Below are 10357 nucleotides of genomic sequence, written 5' to 3'. Positions count from 1 at the left end.
CATTTACATTAATCACAAAGAAAATTAAACATATAATTGAATTGTTGTTTTCAGGACTTAATTTTGTGTGTGTGTGCGTGTGTTTGTGTGTAGGTGTGTGTGTGTGTGTTTAGGTGTGTGCGTGTGTGTGTGTGTGTGTGTGCGTGTGTGCGTGTGTGTGTGTGCGTGTGTGCGTGCGTGTGTGTTTAGGTGTGTGCGTGTGTTTGTGTGTGGGGGTGTGTCTGAGTGTGTGTGCGTGCGTACGTGCGTGTGTAGGTGTGTGCGTGTGTTTGTGTGTGAGTGTGTGTGAGTGTGTGTGTGTGTGTGTGTGAGTGTGTGTGAGTGTGTGTGTGTGTGTGTGTGTGTGCGTGTGTGAGTGTGTGTGCGTGTGTTTGTGTGTGAGTGTGTGTGAGTGTGTTTGTGTGTGAGTGTGTGTGCGTGTGTGAGTGTGTTTGTGTGTGAGTGTGTGTGCGTGTGTTTGTGTGTGAGTGTGTGTGAGTGTGTTTGTGTGTGAGTGTGTGTGCGTGTGTTTGTGTGTGAGTGTGTGTGAGTGTGTTTGTGTGTGAGTGTGTGTGCGTGTGTTTGTGTGTGAGTGTGTGTTTGTGTGTGAGTGTGTGTTTGTGTGTGAGTGTGTGAGTGTGTGTGTGTGTGTGTGTGTGTGTGTTTGTGTGTGAGTGTGTGTGTGTGAGTGTGTGTGAGTGTGTTTGTGTGTGAGTGTGTGTGCGTGTGTTTGTGTGTGAGTGTGTGAGTGTGTTTGTGTGTGAGTGTGTGTTTGTGTGTGAGTGTGTGTGTGAGTGTGTGTGTGTGCGTGTGTTTGTGTGTAAGTGTGTGTTTGTGTGTGAGTGTGTGAGTGTGTGTGTGTGTGTGTGTCTGCTGAGCGACGGGTCAATTGACACAGAACAAGACAGTTGACCCTGGGGGTTAAAGGTCAGAGGAAACCTCCCTCTTGTTAATCTCAGTGGGAAGTTTACAGCTCTCGTCATCAGACAATAAAAATCATATATCATATATCATACTGGAAATATTACTAAAAATATACATTAAAAATAAATGTATATTTTCTGCCACTTTATAATTCTACTCATGTAAATGTACTGTTCACGGCAGTTTATTTATTTATTTATTTAAGCTACTTTACTGATGCAGATCGTTAAAACTAAACATAATCCACTAATAAATGATGTAATATTATATTATTATTTTATATAAACTATCAGCAGTAAAGTTATTAAACTGAGTTCCATGTTTTTATAATAATACTGTAATTATATTTCACTTAAAGTACATTTTGATGCTAATACTACTTAAGTAAGTATTTGAATGCAGGACTTTTACTTGTAACAGAGTATTTCTACACTGTGGTATTTGTACTTCCTCCACCTCGACCCGGACAAACTGCTTTATATAGAAGACAAAAAACGTTTTAAAGTCGGCTCCATGATGAGAATACTGCAAGAAAAATGCTTTGTTTTCATTTATTGATCCATTGTTTTGATATAAAAAACATACCTGCAGTGAAATCATAGATACGATAAGATATTTATTGATCCCCACAGGACAAATACAGGTGTTGCAGCAGCACAAAGAAACAAGTACTGATTAACAGAGACTTAAAAAATAAGAATATATTAAGAGGTACGAGTACAAACTATACAAAAACATATTAATACAACATATATACCATTAATACGTTCACATGTAAACATTAACCGTCTATTCGCCATTTAAAAACAGGCCTCCTCTCGTTGCGAGTGTGCCACAGGTTGGCCAAATATCTTGGTACACATTTCGGGTATGAGTTAGGCCGTACTGCAACTATGCAGGACACTGTGAATTTAAAGAAACAGATGCAATTATCTCATCTACAAAAGATCTAAGTCGACAACATCTGCTTTTAACCTGTAAAGTTAGTTATGTATGTTTCTTTGTGCTGTTCCTTATTGTTATGTCATATATTTTGTTTATATTGTCACTGCTATTGTTTCTGTTTTTTATCATGTAAAGTGTCTTTGAGTACCTTTTAAAGCACTATACAAATATAATGTATTATTATTATTATTATTAAAGAAAGCAAATACGCTGCTGTAACTTCTTAAAGAAAGGGGCATCTATCTTTAGTATTTGTATGAAGAGACTCGTTTAATTGAATTGTAAAATACAGACATTTTGCCAATTTAACCCTAATATTGACAGCCACTATCCAGAGTCCAGGGAGCAGTTGGTGAGTCCAGTAGCTTGCTCAAGAGCACTTCTACGTTGCCCCGTTGGGGGGGGCGGGGGTCATCTGTCTACCCAGCTATCAATCCAAGCTCTGTACTTGGTTCGTGCAGGGACTTGAACCGGCATCCCTTTGGCTCCCAACACAGCCCCCATGGACTGAGCTACTGGGACTTTTCACTGGAGACATGAAGAAGCGCAAAAAACAATTTCATCTGTCTTATTAGTATTGACATTAAGAGCATCTTTGTCAGTTTGTGGTCCTCACCGTCAGTCAGCAGAGACAGTAAAGTGTATAAAGTCGATGCTTTTGTGACTCGTGTCTCTCCGTCTCACTGCTCCGCTGATCACAGACACCACTTGGACGTCTGATTTCGACCCATGCATCCCGGACCCGGGCCCTTCCTGTGCAGCTTTTGGACCTGGAGGACAAATGCCAGCCCATTCAGGAGCCTCTAATTGTGGCCCGGGGAAGGCTCCACAAAGCCCCCCTGCCTCAGCCTTCAATGGGCTGCCCAGCGGAGGCCCGTGTGAACCACAGAGCTTCTTCTTCCTCCCCATCCTGCCTCCTCCACATGTTAATTAATAGGCCTTACTGGCAGATTTTGGATCCCACTCGGCTTTGATTGAAGGCGGCCATTAGCATCTATTAATTTAGCCTCTGGCGTTTTATCACCAGCTTCTGAAAGAGGGAATTAAGTGATGTGAGTTATTGTGGAGGACTCGGGGTGTGAGGCTGAGTTAAAATGTGATTATTGTCCCCGCAGCCTGGAGCCAGCTAACTGCTGCTAAGCCCTCTTGAAAGTGAAGGGGCGACTCCTCTCATTAGAGCCCAACAAGGGAAAGATATTAACAGGAAATAGCTGCAAATTTATTTTTTTATTTATTTCCCCCCCCCTCCTCACTTCTAATCTCTCCTCTTTATGTTCCACGTGAAAAGGGCACTTAAAAATGTAAAGGGGGGAAAGAGCGGAGCGTGAGCGGGCGACGTGGCTAAACAGCCACAGTGACGATACAGTAGGCTAGTCCCGTCCGATTGGACGTCACCTCAGAGCCTCCGTTTGGCTTTTCAAACAGATTTGGATTTAATTGGGGCGAAGAGGAGGAGGAGCAGCTGCAGGAGGGTCAAGCACGGCTGCAGCTTGGCGCTGGTTCTTGTTCGTGTTCGGCATGTTGTTAACAAAGATTTAAGAAGGAAAAAAAGGTTTAAAGTCTTCAGGCTGGTCTGCAAACTGTGTGACAGATAAACAGGAAGTAACGTTTTCAATTCATGTCTTTTTACACAACACCAAACCTTCTAAAAGGTCGTGTCCGAAATCTTTTTGTGATCACAACTGACAGCTGCAGAGATCATTTTACATATATATACAGTATATATATATATATAAATATAAATGTGGTGCATTGCATTGTGGGGTTGTTAGCAGGACTGATGGACAGTGACTACAGAGTATTATAAAGTAAATGAGGAATAATCTATCAAAACCGTGGTGAATGGTGGGATACGCTGAGCTCTGTGTGTAGGTGTCATAAACAAACTACAGGGCATCAACAACAAAAAACAAAAAAGAATATCAAAACACATACAGACGCTCATCAAAAAGAGTTTTCTATGTTAACTTGTGCTGAAGTTTGCATGAAAAAAGCAGAACATTTGAGGAATAATTATGTCACCTTTTGTTCCTCATTTCTTAAAAAACGCTCTCAATGTTCCTGATTCCAGTTATAAAAGTTCTAATATTACGATAAAACAATAACTAACGATCGACAAATACGAACAGTACAAACGTTCCCATTCAAATCAATGTAGCAGGATGGTCAGAGCGGCGGCCATGTTTACGTGTAGCGTTGCCATTGCGAACGTTGTAGCGAGCTAACTTCTGTATAAACTTAAATGACTTAAAGCAAAAGTCACAGAATCACTGAGGTTTTACAGCAACGACTCAAACGACCAGTGGAGTCGTAACGATGAGTGACAACTTTGTTCAGCTCATTTTCAGTAGCCAGTGTAGCATTAAAACATGGTGGAATTATATGGCTAGCTAGCTAACTAGCGGACAGCTAGCTAATTAGCTCACTTTCTAATTCCACCATGTTTTCTTGCTACAGTGGCTACTGTATAAGAAGTGGACGTAGTTGTCTTCACGTAACATATTGATTTGTAGACGTTTTGAAGCCTCCAGTTCGGCGATTTGGCCGTCGCCATCTTGTTTTTTTTGCAGCCAGTGAACAGGAAGTGACCATATCTGGACTGAGGAGGAGTGACGTAGAGACGGCGTATACTTCTCTTGTAGAGACCTGTCAATCACCGTGTAGCCCCGCCCTAAAGCATCCCCTGCTTTATGGTCTGTTTGACTCTAAATGGACCATAATGTACTAAATGAACATCATGCTGTATTGAAGAAGACTTGAAACTAGAGATTGAGACCATAAACTCATGTTTACAATGTTTACTGAGGTAATAAATCAAGAGAGAAGTAGAGTCATTTTCTCATAGACTTCTATACAACCAGAGGAGTCGCCCCCTGGTGGACACTAGAGAGAATGTGTTGAAAGAGTAATAATACAAAAGATAGATAATAAATAAACCATGACTAATAAATAAAGACTAAATTCCTCATTCATTAATTAGTATTTTCAAAAGTGTGGTATAAGTACTTTTACTGCAGTAAAGGATCTGAATACTTCTTACAACACCAGCAGAGCTCAGTCCCACCTGCTGATTCAATTCTAACTTTAACACAACTCTTCAAATTAATTTGTACAGAATAATGATTTATAAAGACATATGTAGATGTTTTACATAAGTCCATTTTTTTTAACTTTGATTGACACTTCTTTATCTCTTTTCTTCTGTATAACTGCCGTCCGTTCATCCGTTCATCCTCTCTGTTCACTCTCCTCTCTGCTTCAGGTGTCTCCAGGTGGCTGTGAAGTGCCATGGGAACACTGTGACATGACAGCCGAGGCTCTGACCCATGGCTAACACACACACACACACACACACACACACACACACACACACACACACACACACACACACACACACACACACACACACACACACACACACAGCAGGAGCTGACCTGCAGGTTTCACGTATTGTCTTGGCTTGTCAAACAGCCACTGACACACTGATCCTTTTACATCCGCTCAGCGCTTCACACTCACACTTAAGAGCGGAGCTTCTTTAACGGCAGGTCAGGGGTGTTGAGCCTCCTGGGCCTCCATATAAGAGTCTGGGGTCCCACACACACACACACACACGTGTTTCTATATACCTGTGAGGCGGCCTGATGCCAGACTCTTTTTTTAAAGCAGTAATACTACAGTGAAGAAATACTCTATTACAAGTAAAAGTCCTGTTTTCAAAAGAGAAAATGGAAATTCTTGATTTAAGTACAAGTACCTCAACATTTAAAATACACATATAAGTAGTGACGTTCCACCTCAAAGGCACAGTGATGGAATGTGCTCGTTTAGGGCTGGTGGCTCAGTCTCACAAGCGTAACTTCTACTTGAAGCGTTTATTTCGGCTTTAAGTTTATCAAGTATAAACCATAGAATGTATATAAGGAGTGGCAGTCGCCATCTTGGCTTTTTTGCAACCAGTGAACAGGAAGTGACCATATCTGGATTGAGGAGGAGTGATGTAGAGACGCCGTATACGTCTCTGGTAGAGACCTGTCAATCACTGTGTAGCCCCGCCCTAAAGCATCCCCTGCTTTATGGTCTGTTTGACTCTAAATGGACCATAATGTACTAAATGAACATCATGCTGTATTGAAGAAGACTTGAAACTAGAGATTGAGACCATAAACTCATGTTTACAATGTTTACTGAGGTAATAAATCAAGAGAGAAGTAGAGTCATTTTCTCAAGTTTTTAGACACTTACGCATCAGGTTCACTCGACAGAACCAGAGGTTACCGCCTGGTATAAAAGTGAGGTTGATCCACAATAAAAAGGCTCAGAATAACTGTGTCTCTGGCTGCAGAGGAGCGGCTGAGCGGAAAAACCAAGATGGCGATGGCCAAATACCAAGATGGCGATGGCCATAAACCAAGATGGCGACAACCAAAAACCAAGATGGCGATGACCAAAAACCAAGGTGGCTTTGGCACGCACACACTCACTCGCCCACACGACCATTCTCATTATCACCTGGAGTACATAATAATAAAAATAAAGTACTCTGAACAACTAATGAGCTGTTGCGCCCCCCGCAGACACTATTTTTTTTAATTCTCTCACAGCTATTTTGGGCTTCAAGTCTTTGTTGTGATCTCATGATGTTGATCCAGTTTGTTCCCATGTGTTGTAATGACGATCTGTTTCTCACTTACAAATAAAACTGAGGTGTGAACTACGGGATGACTGTTTCAGGAGGAGTAAAACTTAAGAGAAGCTTTGTGACAAGTTGATGGTAGAAATGTGTCCCGCAGAGCCGCTTCAGGTTGTTCTGTAGTATAAAGTGCACAGGTTTGATCCCAGCAGCAGAAACATGAGCAAACTGTCCTGAAATGAAAGCTCTAACTGTCCACACTGTCCTCTGCTGCCCTCTAGAGGACATACAGCTGCATTACATAAACTGACTGCAGCTTGTTCTTCATATGGAGAAATGTGTTGTATTGATTTGATCAATATAACACATGATCAAGAATATCTAATAAAATAATTTGTAATAAATAAAATAAAAAATGATCAAAATATTCTGATAAAATGAGTTACAAAAAATCCCATGATATTTAAAAATCTAACTTTAAAAATACTCAAAAATTGAATCAGAAAATTATCAAAAAACAAATGAAAGATAATGAATCAGAAAGTGATCAAACATTTAATAAAAAATATTCCAATATAAATTCACAAATAAATAAAGTAATGTTTGTTGGTTGTTTATTGTTAAATTTTAGGTTGCACTACATGAGTCAAGTAAAAGCTTTGTTCAGGGGACAAGCACTGATGAGTTTTAATGTTCACCCTGAAGCCTTTGCCCTTTTATTATACATATTATCATCTTTGAAATACAGGACCAACCCATAATTAAAGCTACAAGCAGAATTGATCGGGCCCTCGCAACTTCACGCACGTCGAGTGTACTGGCAGGACTCTGGTTGACGCGGCCATGCATTTCTGTGACCATCATACACAGTGCCTGGAAATTGCAAAAACGACACTAGAAATTCATACAAAATTCAAAATGGCTGACTTCCGGTTGGGTTTAGAGCATAGACCCCTGAGACCTTTTTTTAAGTCTACATGTGATACATCTGCTTACCAAATTGTATACATCTAGGTGAAACGTACTGCGAGGGCTGCATCGTTGAAATATTGTAGGGGGCGCTATCGAGCCGACTTGCCACTCTGAAGCATTAAAATCACATTAGATAACTACATTCAGGATTTTAAATGTGTGTGACAAGTTTGATTATGTTTTGAGCATTTTTAGCCCCTCAAAAACACCTTAATCTTTCATGGCGAAGAATGCATCGCCACGGCAACGGCTTTTCACGAAACAACAACCCTTGAGTAACTTTTCATCACAGAGTTCTTTAGATTGTACTGACCAAATTTGAAGTTGATTCGATTATTTCCCTAGGAGGAGTTCGTTAAAGTACAGCGGCTGGAAATGACAAAATCGACACTTGAAATTCATAAATAATTCAAATTGTCTGACTTCCGGTTGGGTTTAGAGCATGGCTCTACTTTTTTTTAAGTCCAAATGTGATACATGTTCCTACCAAATTTTATACATTTATGTGAAACGTACTGCGAGGGCTGCTTCGTTGAAATTTTGTAGGGGGTGCTATTGAGCCGATTTGCTATTAAGCCGATTTGCAACAAATAAAATCATATTATATAACTACATTTTGGCCTTTTAATCTGCTTGCCAAGTTTGCTTATGTTTCGAGCATTTTTAGCCTCTCAAAATTACCTTTGTTTTTCACGGTTAAGACTGCGTCGCCACAGCAATGCCGTTCGACGAAACATCAAAAGCTTCATGAACTGGTATTATGAACTTTTATATATTATGAATATTATATATTTGTGTGGAACTAATTTGATGTTGATTTGATTTACCTACTAAGAGAAACAAGCCAAAGTATAAAGACTTTAACTTCCTGTTACCAGTAGGTGGCGCTATGACTATGATTCAAAATTGGCCTGCAGATGTCTTCAGGCCTGGAGTCTAATCAAACATGTGAAATCTGGTAAAGATCTGATGATGTGGAGTCGAGTTACATCAGTTTATTTGTTCATGGCGAAGGATCGAAATTCGCCGAGCCGCCACATCGCCGCCCTTCAACAACGTCTTACAATCTTCACAATGAAGCATTATCAAGGTCTTAAGGCTGTTCTGACAAAATTGTAGAGGGATCTGATTAATCTGTGAGGAGCAGGATGTCAAAGTACACAACTAAAAACCTCCGGTTGCCACTAGGTGGCGCTATTACTATAATTCTAAATTGTCATATAGATGTGTTCCAGGTCAGGATGTTATGACATATGAGAGATTTGGAGCAGATTAGACAATGTCCGGCCGAGTTACAACAACTTCCTGTTTCGCGGCGAATGGTGTTTTTTTGTCTCTGCTGTAATTGATCAGCCGTCGTCCTCTTCGTTGAGACGTCGCTGTGTCTTCACACTGAAAGTGTCGGGCTCATGCTGAGGTGATGGACTACGGGTGCATTCAGCTACATCAATCACTCTTGGGACTCCAATGAATAATTTCAGCGCTCTTAATATGCGGCAGTAAATTGAATTCATTATTGATAACTACCATCAAGTAATGCACGCTATCTGCTCGTTAAAGAGGATGTTTTGTGGCCTGGAAATGCTACAAACATCCATTATGTTTGATATTTAATAAATCATCACTGAAGGTGAAGTGGCTGCGCTGCTCTCTGAATAGAACTGCCTTGAGATCAGTTCTCCGTACATCATCCGTTAATTCGATACCACCCCACCGGGCCGCTCTTTTTATTACTTGTATCATTTGTTTTGAACAGAGACAAGTAATCTGGTTTGGAGATGAAATAGTTGCAACAAAGGTGGTTATTTTCAGACGGCCACAGGTTCCAGTGAATGCCGAGGCTTTTTAAACATTTAGGCTCGATCGCCTGAATAAAGCCTGCCGGGACCGATGTACTCTGCTGAATAGACGGAAACGATCAATATGAAATGAGAAAAATAGTCCCCTCAAAACCCACAAACTCAACTCATGAGATGGGACCCTCTGGAGAGTTGTGTGATGAATGGAAAGCTGCTTTTTTTGGGGTTGTTGTTGTTTCTGTTATTTATCTTCCTTTTTTTCTTAAAGTGTCAATCGTTAAGATTTCAGTCCTGGTTGATTTAGACTTTTTGTTTGTGTAAAAACAATTGAGTTTAGCAGTCTGGAGTCTTGTCTGTACATCAGCATCACAATTGTGTGCGTAGTTCCATATTCCATATGTATAAAATGGAGAAAAGCTGTTTTTTTTCACGGGAATATCGCCACAGACACCCAGTTCCTACTACTGCAAATATACATATTAGAATACTTTAATGAGCTCAGTAGGCTCATCCACTGTTGTGTTATAGATAGGGGACTTAACAGACATTTATGGACACAAATATCTTCCAGTTTCAGAAGTTCTGTTTCACCTGAATTTTAGAGATCTACAGTGGCTTCACTTCAAACATGGGTTTGTGATGATTATCATTTTCCATTGAGCTGCATTGATGTATCCTAAAGTGAGCTTCTCCACTGGCCAAACAAGAAAAGATTGACTGTTTAGTTCATGGTGACTATTACTCATTTATTCCACCATGACCAATCTGTTGTAGTGGATGGAAGGCATGTTGTTGTTCTTACATCTCTTATGTTGTTGTGATGCAGCACAATGAGCAGTAACTATTTACAATACTTTATGTTCAGCCTTTTCTGTTTCTTTCAGCCGACGTGCACACAAACCATCATTTTTCTCAGTCTTTGCGAGAATTCTGTGATTCTGTGTGAAGACCAAGTGAGGAGAATCTGAGGTACGTAACCTGAACAACAGTTAAACTGCTGATTTATTGCTTCTTACATTTAAAAAATCTCTCCACATTCTCTGTCATTGGTCAGAGGTCATAATAAAAACAGATGTCTCAATGAAATTGCACACTGTCCCTTACA

The sequence above is a fragment of the Anarhichas minor genome, unplaced genomic scaffold (genome assembly GCF_050575085.1).
Source record: "Anarhichas minor isolate MPS153535 unplaced genomic scaffold, ASM5057508v1 ptg000031l, whole genome shotgun sequence".
In the NCBI taxonomy this organism is placed as follows: domain Eukaryota; kingdom Metazoa; phylum Chordata; class Actinopteri; order Perciformes; family Anarhichadidae; genus Anarhichas; species Anarhichas minor.
Note: the sequence above shows the minus strand (reverse complement) of the source record.